The sequence below is a fragment of the Macaca nemestrina genome, chromosome 1 (assembly GCF_043159975.1).
Source record: "Macaca nemestrina isolate mMacNem1 chromosome 1, mMacNem.hap1, whole genome shotgun sequence".
NCBI lineage: Eukaryota > Metazoa > Chordata > Mammalia > Primates > Cercopithecidae > Macaca > Macaca nemestrina.
The window spans coordinates 183,731,714-183,751,770 of record NC_092125.1 but is presented as its reverse complement, the minus strand read 5'-3'; the positions used below and the strand labels follow the sequence as shown (position 1 = coordinate 183,751,770).

The following is a 20,057-nucleotide window of genomic DNA, read 5'->3' as shown; positions in this document are numbered from 1 at the left end:
ATCTATTTCTCTTTTCCTTCAGTTTGCACTTAAATAAAAACTAAGGACCATCACTGGAAGAAGTAATTTACATTTTTGTGGTTATAAGTTTTTCCAAAGTTATACAACTATTAATGTCAGAGAGACTAATTTAATAAAAAATCACCCAATCCAATTCTCTTTCCTACTAAGTATACCCAATGTTTATGTCAACCCTCATTATTGGCTAACAGTCAATAAATGCAAAATTCCATAGTTGTAGCCGGGCACGGTGGCTCAAGCCTGTAATCCCAGCACTTTGGGAGGCTGAGACGGGCGGATCACAAGGTCAGGAGATCGAGACCATCCTGGCTAACACGGTGAAACCCCGTCTCTACTAAAAAATACAAAAAACTAGCCGGGCGAGGTGGCGGGCGCCTGTAGTCCCAGCTACTCCGGAGGCTGAGGCAGGAGAATGGCGTAAACCCGGGAGGCGGAGCTTGCAGTGAGCTGAGATCCGGCCACTGCACTCCAGCCTGGGCGACAGAGCCAGACTCAGTCTCAAAAAAAAAAAAAAAAAAAAAAAAAAAAAAAAAAAAAAAAAATTCCATAGTTGTGTAAAGTATATCTCAAATGCTAAAACATTTTGTTAAGACATGCTAACGATTAATTGAAAAATATAGCTAGTCCGTTTCCAACAATAAGATGTGATATATGTGTATGTGTGTGTTTGTGAACTGCATATGTAAGTAAACATGTGTAAAGAAAGAAAATACTACTTTCTGCCTCTAAATTGGTACAGACTATTCTTTAATTTCCTCCAGCAGCACATGAAAGCTTAGGACACAGGAAATAGCAAAAAGAGCCTGCCAGGAACTATTTCAATCTATATGAAATTCTGGTCCTGGAATTTCCTTAAATCCACATTTTCTTACAAGGTCATGAAAAAGGTCATGTTTAAATATAAGATGGGCCATTATATATTTTTTCTACTTAAGTCAATATAAGTTTCTAATCCCTTTTCATGAGAACTATAAAGTTTATTTCACCAAAAGCCTTTCTGCCCATGCTGACCATGCTGAAACTTTTCTAAGTTGTAGCAAAACAATCATAAATGATGTGATAAAAGTTCATATCAAGTATAAACAAGCACTTGATCAAATATACAAAAGGTTGTAATTCATTTAACTTAACCAAGTGCCTAGTTGGTGTAAGACACCATAATACATGCTATATAAAGAAGAGTAGTAACATCTTCACTTCTTAAGTTTCTTTTAATCTTATTTTTAAAGGGCTCCTCATATCCAAGAATGTAAAATTTGAAAGAAGCATTAAGTATACCAGTCCTTATTCCAAAAAGAATATAGTTTTAACTGTAGGAAAATGAGTGCAGGTTTTCCCACAATTATTCCTTTATACTTCATTACATCAGTTAACATGAACTGACAGCTGGTACCAGGCACTGTGCTTTCATATATATTATTTCCATTAAATTTCATGAAATGCCCTTAGGTAGGAATTATTACCCTAATTTGCAAATTGATTACATTTCTAAGTGAAAGAAACCAATCTGAAAAGCCTACATGCTATATGATTCCACCTATGTGATATTCTGGAAAAGGAAAAACTATAGAGTACAAAGATCAGTGGTTATCAGGGGCCAGGGGTTGAGAGACAGAGATAAATACATGGAGCACAGAGGATTTTGAGGGCAGTGAAAAATGCTCTGTATATAATTATAATGATGCACACATGTCATGAAACATTTACCCAAACTCATAGACTGTACAAAATCAAGAGCTAATCCTAATGTCTGATAATAACGTATCAAAGTAGGTTCATTGATGCAACAAATAATACTACTTTTCTGGAGGATGTTGATAGTTGGAGAGGCTATGTACATGTCAGGGTAGGGGTATGTGAGAAATCTCTTCCTTTAATTTTGCTATAACCTAAAACTGCTCTCAAAAAAATAAAGTCTTTAATTTTAAAAAAAAAATCATACTGAGAATTAGAAAAAATAAGTAACTTGTCATATGTCATTTAACTAGTGAGTAGTGCAGCTGAGATGAATAAAACTTTGTTAAGAAAGTGTCTCAAGGCCAGGAATGGTGGCTCATGCCTGTAATCCTAGCACTTTAAGAGATTCAAAGCTGGAGGATTGCTTGAGCTCAGGAGTTCAAGACCAGCCTGGGCAAAATAAATGAGACCTCATCTCTCTAAACTTTTTTTAATTAGTCAGGTGATACAGTTTGGATGTTGTCCCCTCTAAATCTCATGTTGAATTATAATCTCATGTTGGAGTTGGGGACTGGTGGGAGGTGACTGGATCATGGGGGAAGATTTCTCGTGAATAGTTTAGCACCATCCTCTTGGTGCTGTCCTCACAATGAGTGAGTTATTGCAAGACATGGCTGTTTAAAAGTACTTGGCACCCTCCTCCTCCTTCCTCTCTATTGTTCCTACACTCACCATGTGACATGCTTGCTCCTGCTTTGCCTTCTGCCATGATTGTGAGCCTCCTGAGTCCCTCACCAGAAACAGATGCCAGTATTACACTTCCTGTACTGTCTGCAGAACCATGAGCCAATTAAACCTCTTTTCTTTATAAATTACCCATGCTTCAATGTTTCTCTATAAGAACACAGGAATGACCTAATACACGGGGCTTGGGTGCAAGTGCCTGTAGTCCTAGCTACTTGGGAGGCTGATGGTTTGAACCCAGGAGGTCAAGACCAGCCTGGGCGACAGAAGGAGACCCTGTATCAAATAAAACAGGGGGAGGGTCTCAAACTGAGAAATACTAGCCATTTGCTCATAAGATAATTATCTTGTTATTATAAAAGTCAATATCAGTTAATAATATTTCATGAATTTTAAAATCTATACTTTTTATCTTATTACTAGTAATGAATTTCATCATTAACAATTGCTATATATACATATACATATGTATACTGAACCCTATCTAAGAGACAATAGGGCATAACATAGTTAAGTACACAATAGAAGAAGGTGGCCTAACTTCCAATCTCAGGTATGCCACTATCAACTGTTTGACCTTGGAAAGAGTACTTAACAGCACTGTGCCTCAGTTTCTCCATCTGTAAAATAACAATAATAATAGTACCTACTTCCCAATGCTTTATGGGTATTATAAAGAATAAATAATATTTGTAATTTTTGAAGTGTCTGGCATATGGTAAGAGTTATGTAAGAGCTTGTTAAATATATGCATACATACATACACACACATATATATACACCCACATATATACATAAGTATATTATATGTTTCTTTACAAGTAAAGGAGATAGAGGGATAGAAATGGGTTGCTATTTTAAATAGGGTGGTCGGAAAAGATCTCCTTTGAGGGGGATTTCAGTAGAAACCGGAAGAAAGTAAGGGGACGTGAGCCATGTGGATAACTGAAGAAAATGTGTTCCAAGAAGAAGGAACAGCAAAAGCACATATCCTGAGGCAAGAGTGTGTTCAGCACAGTCAGTAAAGACAAGGAGACCAGTATAGTCTGAACAAAGTGAGCAATGAAGACAGAAGTGGGTACTGGGGAGGTACGGGATCACGTAGAACCTTAAAGATCAGTGTAAAAACTTAACTTTTAGTCCAAAGCAGACAAGAAGTAATCAGAAGATTTTGAGATGACATATATGTTTAAAGAATCACTTTGGCTACTACCTGAAAAACTAACTGTAGGGGTAGAAAAGTGGAAGCAAGGAAAATATCAGGACTTATTCATCAGGATTTATATTTGCTAATGAATCTGATATAGATTGCTAGAGAAAAAGAGGATTTAAGGATAACTTCAAGGTTTCTGGCTTGAAGAGCATGAAGAATGGAGCTTTTGTCTATTGAGAAACAGATTTGAAAGGGTAGAAAATCAGAAGTTTATGTCTGGGCATATATGTTTGGGAGGCCTATTAGATATCCAAGTAAAGATATTAAGTTGAGAATTTTATATACAAGTATGGAATTCAGTAGATACGTTGAGGCTTAAGGTATAAAGGTGGGAGCCATCTGCATTTAGATAATACTTAAAAGAACTAAACTGAATAAGATGACATAGGGAACCAGTAGATAGGAAAATTTCCTACAGTACTAAATCCTGACGTATTTCGAAGGTTTAAAGTTCAGGAAAATGAGAAAGAAACAAGTGAAAACAAAAACGAGTTAGGAGGAGAGCCAAGAGAGTGGTCCCAGAAGCAAAGAGATGAAACTGTTTCAAAAAGGTAGAGGACATAACCAACTGTGTCAAATGCTGCCAAGGTCAAGAAAATGATGAATGAGAAAAACTGACTACTGATTTGGTAAACTGGAGGTCACTGATGACCATGACAAGAGCTTCAGTGGAGTAGTGGGCAATGAAAGCCTGATTGGAGTAGGTTCAAGAGAGAAAGGAGGATAAGTGGCAATATCCAGTACAGTTAACTCTTTGGGGGGGAGGCTTTGCTGTAAAGGAGAGTAGAGAAATGGAGCAAATGATGGAAGAGTATGTTAGAAGGAGAGGTGTCAGGAGGTATAATCCGATATTAGAACCTTGAAAGATAAATTTTTATGGGAAGGAGTTTAGAACGATTCTCTGCAAGTGGCAATGAGATGAATGAAGGATTAAAAAAAAAAGAAAAAAGAAGAAAAGAATAAAGAAAGAAAACCGCGCCAGGCATGGTGGCTCACGCCTGTAATCCCAGCACTTTGGGAGGCTGAGGCAGGCAGATTGCCTGAGCTCAGGGGTTCGAAACCAACCTGGGCAACACAGTGAAACCCCGTCTCTACTAAAATACAAAAAATTAGCTGGGCATGGCATCATGCACCTGTAGTCCCAGCTACTCGGAGGCTGAGACAGAAGAATTGCTTGAACCTAGGAGATGGAGGTTGCAGTGAGCTGAAATCGCGCCACTTCCCTCCACCCTGGGCGACAGAGTGAGACTCCGTCTAAAAAAAAAGAAAAGAAAATCAACCTTTTGAATGTAGGGGAAACTTTTCAAGGGAGAACTAGTTTTCAATTACAGTAAAGTTATGCAAGGGAGGTTCAGGGTTGAGATTGAGATTATAGATTTTGCTGATGATAAACCATGAGTTCCAGAGGACACAGTAGAATATTCTGGGCAGTTATACAGGGGTGGATTGAATGTGGGAGTGGGGTTGTATGGTGCCATAAAGAAATGAGAGTCTGGAATAAAAATAATGACCTGGACTCATGAGCCTTCTGTAACTGAAATAAATAAAAAATAAGAAATACATTCTTTCTGTGATTGTTGAGAGGAAGAAGTGGTGGAAATCTTGTGAGAAGCACACTAAGCTCTAGCACCACCTCTTCACTCCTACAGATGGTGGAATAAAAGGCAGGCAAGTTCAAAATCACATATAGTCATTATTGCAAGATAGTTCTATGGATATAGATACTACATACAATATAAATCATGCTCATTGAACAGTTTAATGGAAACTACTGTGAACTTCATATCAACAGACTTGGGACATCACCAAGATAGCAAAATAGAAGGTAACCCACTGTCAGTCTAAAGTCTCTCTATGCGAGCCTCAGGATTGAGGCAAGATTTTGTGAAACCCCTGATGGAGCCCAAAACCTAGGAGGGTCATTTTCACAGCATACACTGATACCCAGGTGGCTGATCTGCCCTACTGAGTGTGCTTCCTGGTTCAAGCCTGAAAAAGTCCCAGTCCCCTAAGAGGCTTGGCTACAGTCCCATTTGGCCTTGAGCCTGCAACCAAAACCATCTGCCAAGGGGTCCAAAAGGAATCACACACAATAGTGCATTGGTGAAAAGGCTCACCTACCCCCTTACATTGGTCTTGGCACTGAATCTTAAAGTTGCCTGAGCTTTGGCTCCAGCCTTCCTCACCTGAGGTCCCAGCTCAGAACTGCTTGCACAGGGACCTGTATTTTACAGCCCAGGAGTATGAGATTCCCTGACTGGTATGCCAACTTCTGTCACAGCAGATCCTGTGGGGCTAAGTCTCAACTTTTGTTCTTCTTGCTGTAGTTGAGGAACTATTCCATCTGCACTAAGACTTGCTACAACACATGTATCTGTATGGACTAAAGAGATGGGCTCCTCGGCCTCTGTCTCACAGGAGATCCCAAGAGGGCCCAGTCCCAGATCCAGCTCCCCTGCTGTAATGAGAAAACTATCCCATCTGTGCAGGGACTTGCTAGGAGGCATGTGCCTCCCCAGAGTCAACAAGACCAGGATCTCTAGCCTCTATCCCACAGCAAATCCTGAGAGGGATTAGTCTCACCTCCAGTCCCTTCCACTACAGTTGGGGAGCTATCCCATCTATGATCTGATGGTTGCTGGAAGAAAAAGTATCTGGACAGTATAGGAAGGCTTCTCTGAGAAGGCAGTAATAAAAAACAGTAATAACAACATCTAATATTTTATAGTATGTAACATTACCAAACATTATTCAAAGTGTTTTATACATTTAGCACATTTAATCTTCACAACAACTCTATGAGGTACATATTCCCATTTTATCAGAAACTGGAATACAGATTGATTAAGTAATTTGTTCTGTTCTCACGGGAACTAAGTGTAAGAGCTGGGATTAAAACCTAAGTAACCTGGAAAAAATACCTATATCCTAGACAATTATGCTACACTAACAGTTTGCTAAATGTCTTACTTTATCTTCTTCTGCTATAATAGAATACCACAGACTAGGTAGTTTATAAGGAAAAAAAAAAAAAAAAAGCCTTATTTGGCTCAACAGTTCTGTAGGCTGCAAAGTCCAAGAACATGATGCCACATCTGGTGACAGTAATTCCACAGCAAAAGGCAGAAGGGCAAGAGAACATGTGAAATAGAGGGAAACAAAGGACCAAAATTCCACAAGAACTAACTCACTCCACAATAACAGCATTAAATGATTCATGAGGAGAGAACCTTCATGACCTAATCACCTCTTAATGGTCCCCACTCTTAACACCGTTATAATGACAATTAAATTTCAACATGAGTTTTAAAGGGGACATTCAAACCATAGCATTCATCCTCTGGCACCCCAAATCTCACTTCCTTTGCACATACAAAATACATTTATTCTATCTCAATAGCCCCAAAGCCTTAACCAGTTCTAGCACAAACTCAAAAGTCCATGGTCTAAAGTCTCATAGAAATCAAATATGGGTGAGACTCAAGGCATGACTCTTCCTGTGGCAAATTCCCTCTAGCTGTGAGCCTGTCAAATTGAAACAAGTTATCTACTTACAAAATACAATGGTGGAAAAGGTATGGGATATACATTCCCATTCCAAAAAAGAAAGACAGGCAAGAATAAAAGGGTAACCGTGTCCACAAAAGAAAAAAACTCAACAGGGCAAACAACATTAAATTTTAAAGCTGAAGAACAATCTCCATTGACTACATGTCCCACATTCAAGGCACACTGGTGTGGATATTGGGCCCCCAAGGCCTCAGGCAGTCCTGCCCCTATGGCTTTGCTGGGCTCAGCCCACACTTCAGTGCTGTTGGATTAGAGCCTCATGCCTGCAACTCTCTCATGCTTGAGTTGGATGCTAGTGGCCCTAAGTTCTGTGGTCTTGGGGGTGGCCCCATACCATGGTTTCACTAGGCTTTATACTCATAAGTACTCTCTGTGACAGCTCTGCACCTGCAGCAGGTTGCTGCCAGGCAACTAGGCTATTTGCAACATCCTTGGATATCGAGGTAGACATAGCTATACTCTCCACAGCTTAACATCACATGGATGATACCAAGGTTTGTGGCATGTACCTTTTAGAGCAGTGGGTTGAGCCGCACCTGAGCCTACCTGAGCCACAACAGCTGGAAAGCACTGTGCCAGAATGCAAGAAGTAGACTCTCAAAGAGGCCCTGGCAGCAGGCCCATGGAGGGTGCCCCAGGCCCATCCCTAAAAACAATTCTTCCCTCCTAGAGCTCTGGACCTGTAATGGAAGGAGCATCCTTAAGGGTCTTGGAAATGCCTTCAAGGTCTTTCTCCCATTGTCTATATGAATAGCACCTGGCTCTCTTCTAGCCATGGTAACCTCTTTAGCAAAGTATTTCCTGGCCACACCCTTGTTTCACTCTTCTAAAGACTCCTTATCATTCTACTTTGCCAGGCTGTGAATTTTCCAAATCTTTCCAATCTGTTTCTTTTTTGACTATAAATTTTGTCTTTCACTCATTTATTTCCTCTCACATCTCTCTGTATGTGGTTAAAAGCAGCCATTTTAAAAGTGTAAATGCTTCGTTGCTCAGATATTTCTTCCACCAGATATCCTTGTTCATCACTCTTCAGTTCTGCATTCCACCAAGCCTCGAGGAACAGAAACAATTCAACCAAGATCTTTGCAACTTTATAATGAGGAAGGTCTTTACTCCAGTTTCCAATACCTTTTCCTTATTTCTGTCTGAACTTCATCAGAATAGTCTTTGTTGTCCATATTTCTACCAAAATTCTGCTCACAATCACTTAAGTAATCTCTTGGAAGATTCAGAATTTCCATACAGATCTCCTGAGCCCTCACCAGAATCACCCTTACTGCTTCTTTTATGGCAATACAGGATTCTTCTAGCCTATTCCTCCAAGTTCTTTGAGCCTCTATCCATTACCCAAATCCAAAGTCACTCCCACATATTCATATATTTGTGATGACAACAGCCCGAGTTTCCTGTACCAATTTTCTGTCTTAATTCATTTTCTGCTGCTATAATAAAATACCACAGACTGGATAATTTATAAAGAAAAAGGTTATTTGGTTCACAGTTCTGAAGGCTGGGAAGTCTAAGAGCAAAGTGTCATATCTGAGGAGGGTGATACCATAGTGGAAGACAGAAGAGCAAAAGGGCCCATAAGAGATAGAAAAGAGGGGCTGAACTCTCATGTAACTAACCCACTCCCACAATAATGGCATTAATCCCTTCATGACCTAATCACCTCTTAAAGGTCTCACCTCTCAACAATATTACAATAGCAATTAAACTTAAACATGAATTTTAAAGAAGGCAATCAAACCATAACACTGAATAAAGATAATTAAAAGAGGCTACTTAGGACAATTTTGTTTAAGTAAAAATTGTTTTGAATATCCTAAAACTCACTAAGAGCAACGCAATTCAATAGATCAAATTAAGATGTATATTCATAAGTTTTAACCATCAATGCAAATATATGTAAGTATTAGTCAGGGTTCTCCAGAGGGACACAACTAATAGGATATACGTATATTTGAAAGGTAGTTTATTAGGGACAAAGGGCTCATATGATCACAAGGCAAAGTCCCACAATAGGCCGTCTGCAAGCTGAAGAAGAAAAAGGCTGGTAGTGGCGCAGTCCGAGTCTAAAAGCCTCAAAAGTAGAGAAGCCAACAGAGCACCCTTCAGTCTGTGGCTGAAGGCCAGAGAGCCTCCAGAAAACCACTGATGTTAAGTACAAGAGTCCAAAGGTTGAAGAAGCTGGAATCTGATGTCCAAGGGCAGGAGAAAGAGAAGGAAGCATCCATCATGGGAAAAAGATGAAAGCGAGAAGACTAAACAAGCCAGCATATCCCACCTTATTCTGCCAACTTTGCTCTAGCAGCGCTGGCAGCCAATTGGATGGTGCCCACCCACAATGAGGGTGGGTCGTACTCTCCCAGTCCACTGACTCAAATGTCAATATCCTCTGGTAACACCCTCACCAACACATCCAAAAAAATACTTTACCAGCTATCAAGGCATCCTTCAATCCAATCATGTTGACACCTACTATTAACCATCATCATCTTGTTTTCTAAGAAATGAAAATCTTCTACCAAGTTAAAGGGAGAAATAAACACATAAAGTAATTTGTGCTTTCTGCATCTATTGAAATAATCCTGTTTTTGTCTTTTGTGGTTTTTTGTTTATGTGATGAGTCACATTTATTGATTTGCCTATAGTGAACCAAGCATCCCAAGGATAAAGCCTACTTGATCAGTGTGGTTAAGCTTTTTGATGTTCTGCTGGATTCAGTTTGCCAATATTTTGTTGAGGATTTTTACTCTCAATAAACTACGTATCGAAGGAACATAGCTCAAAATAATAAGAGCCATATATAACAAACCCACAGCTAACATCATATTGAATGGGAAAAAGCTGGAAATACTCCCCTTAAAAACAAGCACAAGACAAGGTTGCCCTCTCTCGCCACTCCAATTCAACATTGTATTTGAAGTCCTCACCAGGGCAATCAGGAGAGAGAAAGAAATAAAGGGCATCCAAATTGGAAGGGAGGAAGTCAAACTGTCCCTGCTTGCAGACAACATAATCCTATATCTGGAAAACGCCATCATCTTAGCCCAAAAGCTTCTTAAGCTGATAAACAACTTTGGCAAAGTCTTACAAGATTTTATATACAAAATCAATGTGCAGAAATTGCTAGCATTCCTACAAACCAACAACAGTCAAGCCAAGAGCCAAATCAGGAACAAACTCACATTAACAATTGCCACAAAAAGAATAAAATACCTGGGAATACAACTAGCTAGGGAGGTAAAAAATCTCTACAAGGAGAACTACAAATCACTGCTCAAAGAAATTAGAGATGACACAAACAAATGGAAAAACATTCCATGCTCATGGATAGGAAGAATTAATATTGTTAAAACGGTCATACTGCCCAAAGCAATTTATAGATTTGATGCTACTCAAATTAGTATTGAGATTTTTCACAGGTGAACTAGAAAAGAAAATTTTCAAATTCATAGGGAGCCAAAAAAAGAGCTCGAATAGCCAATACAATCCTAAGCACAAACAACATAGCTGGAGGCATCATGCTACTCGACTTCAAACAATCCTACAGAGCTACAGTTACCAAAACAGCATGGTATTGGTACAAAAACAGACACATAGACCAACGGAACAAAATAGAAACCCAGAAATAAGACTGCACACAAACAACTATCTGATCTTTGAAAAACCTGACAAAAACAAGCAATGGGGAAAGGACTCCCTGTTCAATAAATGGTGCCAGGATAACTGGATAGCCATATGCAGAAGGCTGAAACTGGACCCCTTCCTTTTACCAAATACAAAAACCAACTCAAGATGAATTAAAGACTTAAATGTAAAACCTAAAACTATAAAAGCCCTAGAAAACCTAGGAAATATCATTTTAAACAAATGCCCTGGCAAAGATTTGATGATGAAGATGCAATGATGATGACAAAAAAAAAAAAAAAAGACAAGTGTAACCTAAGTAAACTAAAGAGCTTCTGCGCAGCAAAAGAAACTATCAACAGAGTAATCAGACAACCTACAGAATGGGAGAAAACTTTTGCAAACTATGCATTTCACTAAGGTCTAATATCAAGAATCTATAAGGAACTTACAAATGTATAAGAAAAAACAAAATAACCCCATTAAAAAGTGGGCAAGGGACATGAACAGACACTTCTCAAAAGAACACATACATGTGGACAACAATCATGTGGGAAAAAAGCTCAATATCACTGTTCACTGGAGAAATGCAAATCAAAACCACAATGAGACACCATTTCACACCAGTCAGAATAGCTATTATTAAAAAGTCATGGTGGGATTGTAAACTAGTTCAACCATTATGGAAAACAGTATGGCGATTCCTCAAGGATCTAGAACTAGATGTACCATATGACCCAGCCATCCCATTCCTGGGTATATACCCAAAGGATTATAAATTATGCTGCTATAAAGACACATGCACACGTATGTTTATTGCAGCACTATTCACAATAGCAAAGACTTGGAATCAACCCAAATGTCCATCAGTGACAGATTGGATTAAGAAAATGTGGCACATATACACCATGGAATACTATGCAGCCATCAAAAAGGATGAGTTTTTGTCCTTTGTAGGGACTTGGATGCAGCTGGAATCCATCATTCTTAGCAAACTATCACAAGAACAGAAAACCAAACACCGCATGTTCTCACTCATAGGTGGGAACTGAACAATGAGATCACTCGGACTCAGGAAGGGGAACATCACCCACTGGGGCCTATCATGGGGAGGGGGGAGGGGAGAGGGATTGCATTGGGAGTTATACCTGATGTAAATGACGAGTTGATGGGTGCAGCACAGCAACATGGCACAAGTATACATATGTAACAAACCTGCACGTTATGCACATGTACCCTACAACTTAAAGTATAATAATAATAAATAAATTTAAAAAAATAAAAATAAAAATAAAAAATAAAAAGTCATAAAAATAACAGATGCTGGCAAGGTTGTGGAGGGAAAAAACGATTCTACAATGTTAGGGGAAGTGTAACTTAGTACAACCATTGTAGAAGACAGTGTGGTGATTCCTCAGAGACCCAAGGACAGTACTACCATTCAACCCAGCAATCCCATTACTAGGTATATGCCCAAAGGAATATAAATTGTTCTATTATATAGACACATGCATGTGTATGTTCACTGCAGCACTATTCACAATAGCAAAGACATGGAATCTGCCCAAATGTCCATCAATGTCATTCTCAGTAAACTATCGCAAGAACAGAAAACCAAACACCACATGTTCTCACTCATAGGTGGGAACTGAACAATGAGATCACTTGGACTCGGGAAGGGGAACATCATACACCGGGGCCTATCATGGGGAGGGGGAAGCGGGGAGGGATTGCATTGGGAGTTATACCTGATGTAAATGACAAGTTGATGGGTGCTGACGAGTTGATGGGTGCAGCACACCAACATGGCACAAGTATACATATGTAACAAACCTGCACGTTATACACATGTACCCTAGAACTTAAAGTATAATAACAATTAAAAAAAAAAGAAAATGTGGTACATATATACAATGGAATACTATGCAGTCATTTAAAAAAGAGAGATCATGTCCTCTGCAGGCACATGTTTGGAGCTGGGGGCCATTGTCCTTAGCAAACTAACACAGGAACAGAAAACCGAATACTGCATGTTCTCACTTATAATTGGGAGTTAAATGATGAGAACACATCAACACATACAGGGGAACAACACACACTGAGGCCTTCTGGAGAATGGAGGGTGGGAGGAGGGAGAGGATCAGGAAAAATAACTAACGGGTGCTAGGCTTAATACATGGGTGATGAAATAATCTGTACAACAAACCCCTATGACACGTTTACATATGTAACAAACCTGCACACGTACCCCTGAACTTAAAAGTTTAACAAAAGAATGGGTGTTACCTAATCCAAATATAAAATAAAAAATATGATTGATTAGGTTCACAAATATTTATTTAGCATTTACTATCTGGAAGGCATATTGCTGGTCACTACATAGGTGTACAAGTACTTACCTAAGTTTAATAGTGCTTGCTATATACCAGGCATCATGCTAGTAATTCAATTAAGATGATAAACTATCCAATTTAATCCTCATATCTCCCACAACAATAAGGTAATCACTATTATTATTTACACTGTAACAGAAAAAATAGAGAAACTGGAAACAATGCCCTCAAAATAGTAGCAGAGGAGGAGCAAGATGGCTGAAGAGGAGCTTCCACCAATCGTCCTCCTCATGGGAACACCAAAATTGACACCTATCTACACACAAAAAAAGCAACTCCATAAGATACAAAAATCAGGTGAATGATCATAGGACTTCATTTTAACTTCTTATCACTAAAAGAGGCACTGAAAAGAATAGGAAAGATAGTTTTGAACTGTCAACATCACCCCTGCCTCATCCCCCTAAAGTGGTGGTGTGGCAAAGCGAGAGATTCTGTAAGCTTAGGGGAGGGGGAGCACAGCAACTGGGGGATACTGCATTGGAATACAGTGCTGCCACCACTGAATAAAGTACTCTGGGGTCCTAAATAAACTTGAAGGGCTGTCTAGGCCACAAGGATGGTAACTCCTACTGCTGTGCTGGGCTAAGAGCCAGTGGATGGGAAGAAGAGAAGCCAGGTAACCTAGTGCCTAGTGAAACACCAGGAAGGTGGCTAAGGGAGTGCTTACATCACCTCTTCTCTAATCCAAAGCAGTGTGGCTTGTAGCTCATGTAGTGACTCCATCCTTTTACTTGGGAAAAGGAAAAACAGGAGTGGAGAGGACTTTGTCTTGCAACTTGGATGTCAACTTAGCTACAGTGGGATGGGGCACCTGGCAGAGTCACAGGGCCCTCATTCCAGGCACTAGCTCCTGAATGACATTTCTGGACATGCTCTGGGCTGGAGAAGAGCCTGATTTCTTAAAGGAAAGGACCTGGTCCTGACAGGATTCGCCACCTGCTGACTGAAGAGCCATTGAGTCCTGAATTATCATCAGCAGCAACCAGGTGGTACAGGCTGTGGGTCATGAGTGATAGTATGAGACATGCTGGCTTCATTCACAGCCATCATGGCTACAGGGAGAGACCCTTTCTCCTTGGGAAAAGCAGGGGGAGAAATGAAGGGGACTTTGTCTTGAGCTTGGGTGTCAGCTTGGCCAAAGAGGGACAGGGCACCAGGTGGACTTGTGAGGTCCCTGATTCGGGCCATTGCTCTCATACAGCATCTCTGGAAATGCCCTGGGTCAAAGGGGAGCCTGCTGCCATGAAACGTGAGCCCCACACCCGGCAAAATATACCACAAGCTGGCTGAAGAGCCCTTGGATCTGAAGTGAAATCCACAGTGCCCTGGCAGTGCTCCCCATGGGCAGGTGGTAGTGGTGGACACGAGGAGATTCCTCTGCCTAGGGAGTTGGTGAGGGAAGAGTGGGAAGAACTTTGTCTTATGTCTTGGATGCCAGCTCAGCCACAGTAGAATAAAGTGCCAGGTAGATTCCTAAGGTTTCTGACTCCAGGTACTGGTTCCCAGATAGCGTCTTTGGATCCACCTGGGGCACAGAAGAACTTGCCGCCCTGAAGGAAGCTACACAAGCCTGTCTGGCTTTGCCACCTGCTGACTGTACAGGCCCAAGGCCCTGAGCAAACATAGGTGGTAGCCAAGTGGTGGTTATAGTAGACCTTGAGCAAGACTCAGGGCTATGCTGGCTTCAGGTCTAACCCAGTGTAGTCCCAATGGTGCTGGCCACAGAGGTACTTGTGTCATCCCTCCTCCAGCTCCAGACAGCTCAAAAGAGAGAAAGGCATTTTGTTTGTTTTAGAGAAAGTAAGAGAAAAGAACAAGAGTCTCTGCCTGGTAATCCAGAGAATTCTTCCAGATCTTATTCAAGGCCACCAAAGTGGTGCCCCTATGAGTCTGCAAGAACCAGATCATTACTGGGCTTGGGGTACCCTTAATGCAGAAACAGCTGCAGTGACCAAAAATTGAGATCACAATACCCAAGTCCCTTTGAATACCTGAAAAGCCTTCCCAAAAAGGATGAGTACAAACAAGGCAAGATCATGAAGACAACAAAAAATATGTAACTGTTCAATGCCCAGACACCATCAAACATCCACAAAATCAAAACCATCCAGGAAAACAGGACCTCATCAAATGAAAATGAACTAAATAAGGCACTAGGGACCAATCCCGGAGGGACAAAGATATGAGACCTTTCAGACAGAGAATTAAAAATAGCTATTTTGAGGTAACTCAAAGAAATCTGAGATAACACAGAGAATAAATTCTGAATTATATCAGATAAGTTTAACAAAGAGATTGAAACAATTAAAAAGAATCAAGCAGAAATTATGGAGTAAAAAAATTAAATTGATATACTGAAGAATACATCCAGGTCTCTTAATAGCAGAATTGATCAAGCAAAGGAAAAAATTAGTAAGCTCAAAGACAGGCTGTAGGATTCACTAGAGGAACAGAACTAATAGGATAGATACACATATAAAAAGGGAATTTATTAAGGAGTATTAATTCACACAATCACAAGATCCCACAATAGGCCATCTGCAAGCTGAGGAGCAAGGAGAATCAATCCGAGTACCAAAGCTGAAGAACTTGGAGTCTGATGTTCAAGGGCAGGAAGCATCCAGCACGGGAGAAAGGTGTAGGCTTGAAAGCTAAGCCAGTCTAGTCTTTTCACGTTTTTTCTGCCTGCTTTACATTCTGGCCACACTGGCAGCTGATTAGATGGTGCCTACCTGATTAAGGGTGGGTCGGTCTTTCCCAGCCCACTGGCTCAAATGTTAATCTCCTTTGCCAACACCCTCACAGACACACCCAGGATCAATACTTTGCATCTACAATCAAATCCAGTTGACACTGAGTATTAACCATCACAGACTGTATTAGTCCATTTTCACACTGCTATGAAGAAATATCTGAGATTAGTAATTTATAAAGTTCCTCATGGCCATGGAGACCTCAGGAAACTTACAATCATGCTGGAAGGCAAAGAAGCAGCAGGCACCTTCTTCACAGGGTAGTAGGATGGAGTGAGTGCAAGCAGGGGAAATGCTAGACGCTTATAAAACCATCAGATCTCATGAGACTCACGCATTATCACAAGAACGGCATGGGAGAAACCACCCAAATGATCCAATTATCTCCACCTGGACCCACCCTTGACATGTGGGGATTATGGAGATTACAATTCAAGATAAGATTTTGGGTGGGGAAACAGCCAAACCGTATCACAGTTTATATGAAAGTACACAGTCAGAGGAGACAAACAAAAAAAAGAAAAAAAAAAAAAAGAATGAGAAAGAATGAAGCATATCTACGAGATCTAGAAAACAGTGTCAACAGGACAAATCTAAGAGTTATTGACCTTAAAGAGGAGGGAGAAAGAGATACATTAAAAGTCAAAATATCTAGCATCTGATCAAACATTATGTAGCATGCAATAGTCAGAAAATACTGCCAAGAATTAAGAGAATAATCAATCAGTTAAAACTGACCCAGAATTAAAAGAAATGATAAACTAGACAAGGACATAAAAACTGTTATTTTAACTGTATTCCATATGTTCAAGAAGATAGAGATAATATTGTACATATTAGATAGACATACTGGAATGTACAAAAGTTCAAATTCTACTTTTAGAAACAAAAATATGTTAATTAACGAGATAAGAAATTATACTGAATGGAATGAAGATTCACAATGAACATTGTAGAAGAAAAGAATGATGATGAAGTTAAGACACAGAAATAGAAATTATCTAAAAGAAAAAAGACTAAAAACATAAGTATCATTGAGCTGTGGGACAACTTCAAGCAGACTAATATATGTGCTATTGGAGTACCTTTTTTTAATTTTTTTTAATTTTTTTTTTTTTAATTTTTTGAGACGACGTCTCACTCTGCCACCAGGCCGGAGGGCAGTGGCGCGATCTCAGCTCACTGCAACCTCGGCCTCCTGGGTTCAAGCAATTCTCCTGCCTCAGCCTCCCGAGTAGCTGGGACTACAGGTGCGTGCCACTGCGCCCAGCTAATTTTTGTATTTTTAGTAGAGGCAGGTTTCCCCATGTTGAACAGGATGGTCTCCATCTCTTGACCTCATGATCCGCCCACCTCAGCCTCCCAAAGTGCTGGGATTACAGGCGTGAGCCACTGCGCCTGGCCTGAAGTACTTTACAGAAATAAAAGATTGGAAGAGGGAGAATAGAGAAAAATTACGTGAGGAAATAATGGTCAAAATTTAGCATATTTGATGAAAACTATAAACCCATATATCCAAGAAAATCAACAAATTATAAGCTCAAGAAATCGGAATAGAATTACAGTAAGGCACATATAATCAAGTTGCTTAAAACCAGTGATAAAAAGAAAATTCTTTCTCAAAGAACCAACAGTTGACCCACCATTTGACTGAGTATTCCATTACTAGGTATATCCTCAAAGAAAAATAAATCATTCTACCAAAAAGACACAGGCACCTGTATGTTCATCACAGCACTATTCACAATAACAAAGCCATGGAATCAACCCAGCTGACCATCAATTATGGATAAGAAAAAGAAAATATGGTACATATATGGCATAAAATGCTAGACAGCCATAAAAAAGAATGAAATCATATCCTTTGCAGCAACATGGATGCAGCTGGCAACAATTATCCTGAGCAAATTATAAATATCCCCACTTATAAGTGGCAGCTATGCATTGGGTACACATGGACATAAAGATAGGAACGACAGACACTGGGGAATACAAGAAGCGGAGGGGGGGGCAAAGATTGAAAAACTACCTACTGGGTAATAGGCTCATTTCCTGGGTGACAGGTTCAATTGTACTCCAAACCTCAGCATCACACAATATACCTTTGTAACAAACCTACACATGTACGCCAAGAATATATAATAAAAGCTGAAATTGAAAAAAAAAGAAAATTCTAAAGCAGCCCCAAAAATGACACATTATTCACAGAAAAACAAATATAAGAATAGCTTATTTCTTGTCAGAAACAATCTAGAACAAAGTGGAACAACATTTTTAAAGTAGTAAAAGAAAAAAAATAAAAACTAGAATTATTTACCCAGTAAAAATATGTGCCAAAAACTGAAGTAAATAAGTAAATTTTATGGAATTTAAAGTACATTTCAATAAACTGTTTAAAAACAAAATTAAGATGAAATGAAGACTTTCTCTGACATACACAAGCTAACAGAATTGATCACCAGCAGTCCTTCATTACAAATAAATGAGAAAGTTTCAAGCAGAAAAAAAAGATTCCAGATGGAAATTGGGGTCTACATAAAGGAATTAAAAGAGGCAGAAAATGTAACTACATAAATAAATACTTTTTATATTATCTAAATTTATTTTAAAATAATAACAATGTATTGTGTAGTCTATAAAACATATAAAAGCAAAATGTTTCATAACAATAGCACAAAGGTCAGAAGGATAAAAATTGAGTAACACTCTCATTTCCATATGCTATACATGAAGTGGCATCACATAATTTGAAGATAGACTGTGATAAGTTACAGATGTATTTTTTTAAGAAATCATCACTAAAATAGCATAATGAAAAGTTATAGTTAATAAACAAAGAGAATAAAGTGAAATAATAAAGAATACTAGTTCTTTGAGAAAGCCAATAAAATTGATACACTTCACATGGTGATCAATAATAAAAAAGGGAAAAAACAGAAATTAACCATTTTTGAGAATGAGATACGGAAATCACTATAGACTCTACAGATATTAAAGGTTAATAAGGAAACATTAGGAACAACTTTATGCCAACAAATTTGACAAATTGGGTAAAATTGATAAATTCCTTGAGAGACACAAATTACTAAGGCTCATGACAGAAAAATTAAATAATGTGAAAAGCTTCATATAAAATAAAGAAATTGAACTTGAAGATAAAAACCTACCCACATAGAAAATTCCATTCCTTTTTAGCTGTTGAATTCTACCAGATACAAGGATAAAATAACTCCAACTCTACACAAACTCTTTCAGAAACTTGAAAAGAATGCCAGGATTATTCTGGAACAAAAACTAAATGAAGACATTAAAAGAAAATAAAACTACAGACCAATATATTCATGAACATATACGCAAAAATTCTAAACAAACTTTTTACAAATCAAATCCAACCACACAAAAAAACACATGATGTATCATAATTAACTGGGACTTACACGAAGAACACAAGGTTGATTTAACATTCAAAAATCAGCCAATCATCAAATTAACATGCCAAAAACATGTAACAATCTCAATATATCCATTAAAAGCATATGATGAAGTCAAATATCCACTCAATAAAATTCTCAGCAAAATAGGAATGGAGGCCTCAGCCTGATAAGAAAAATGAACAAAAAAATTCAGTAATATCATACTTAATGGTAAAAGACTCAATGTTTTTCCACAAAGATCAGGAGCAAATCAAGGATATCTACACCAACCACTTCTATTCAACATTGTATTTGAAATCTGAGCCAGGTAAATGAGACAAGAAAAAATTTAAAAACATCCTGATTCGAAAATAGAACTTAAAACCGTCTTTATTCACAGATGACATGATTGCCTATGTAGAAAAATCCTATAGAATAGACAATATAAAAGTACCACTAGAAATAATTAATGAGTATAACAAGATCGCAGGATACAATGCCAATGAACAAAAATCAAGTTTATTTCTACCTATCAACGATGAACAATCATAAACTGAAATATTAAAGTACTACTCACAATAGTGTATAAATATAAAATCCTTAAAAATAAATTTGAGCAAAGATTACACTATCT

The 20,057-nt window shown here is 38.8% G+C and overlaps 1 protein-coding gene across 13 annotated transcripts in view; it reads right to left on the bottom strand.

Moving 5' to 3' along the window:
• Positions 1-20,057, bottom strand: part of LOC105495012 (BEN domain-containing protein 5) — a 1,475,945-nt gene that overhangs the window by 1,373,244 nt on the left and 82,644 nt on the right. The window lies entirely within an intron of this gene.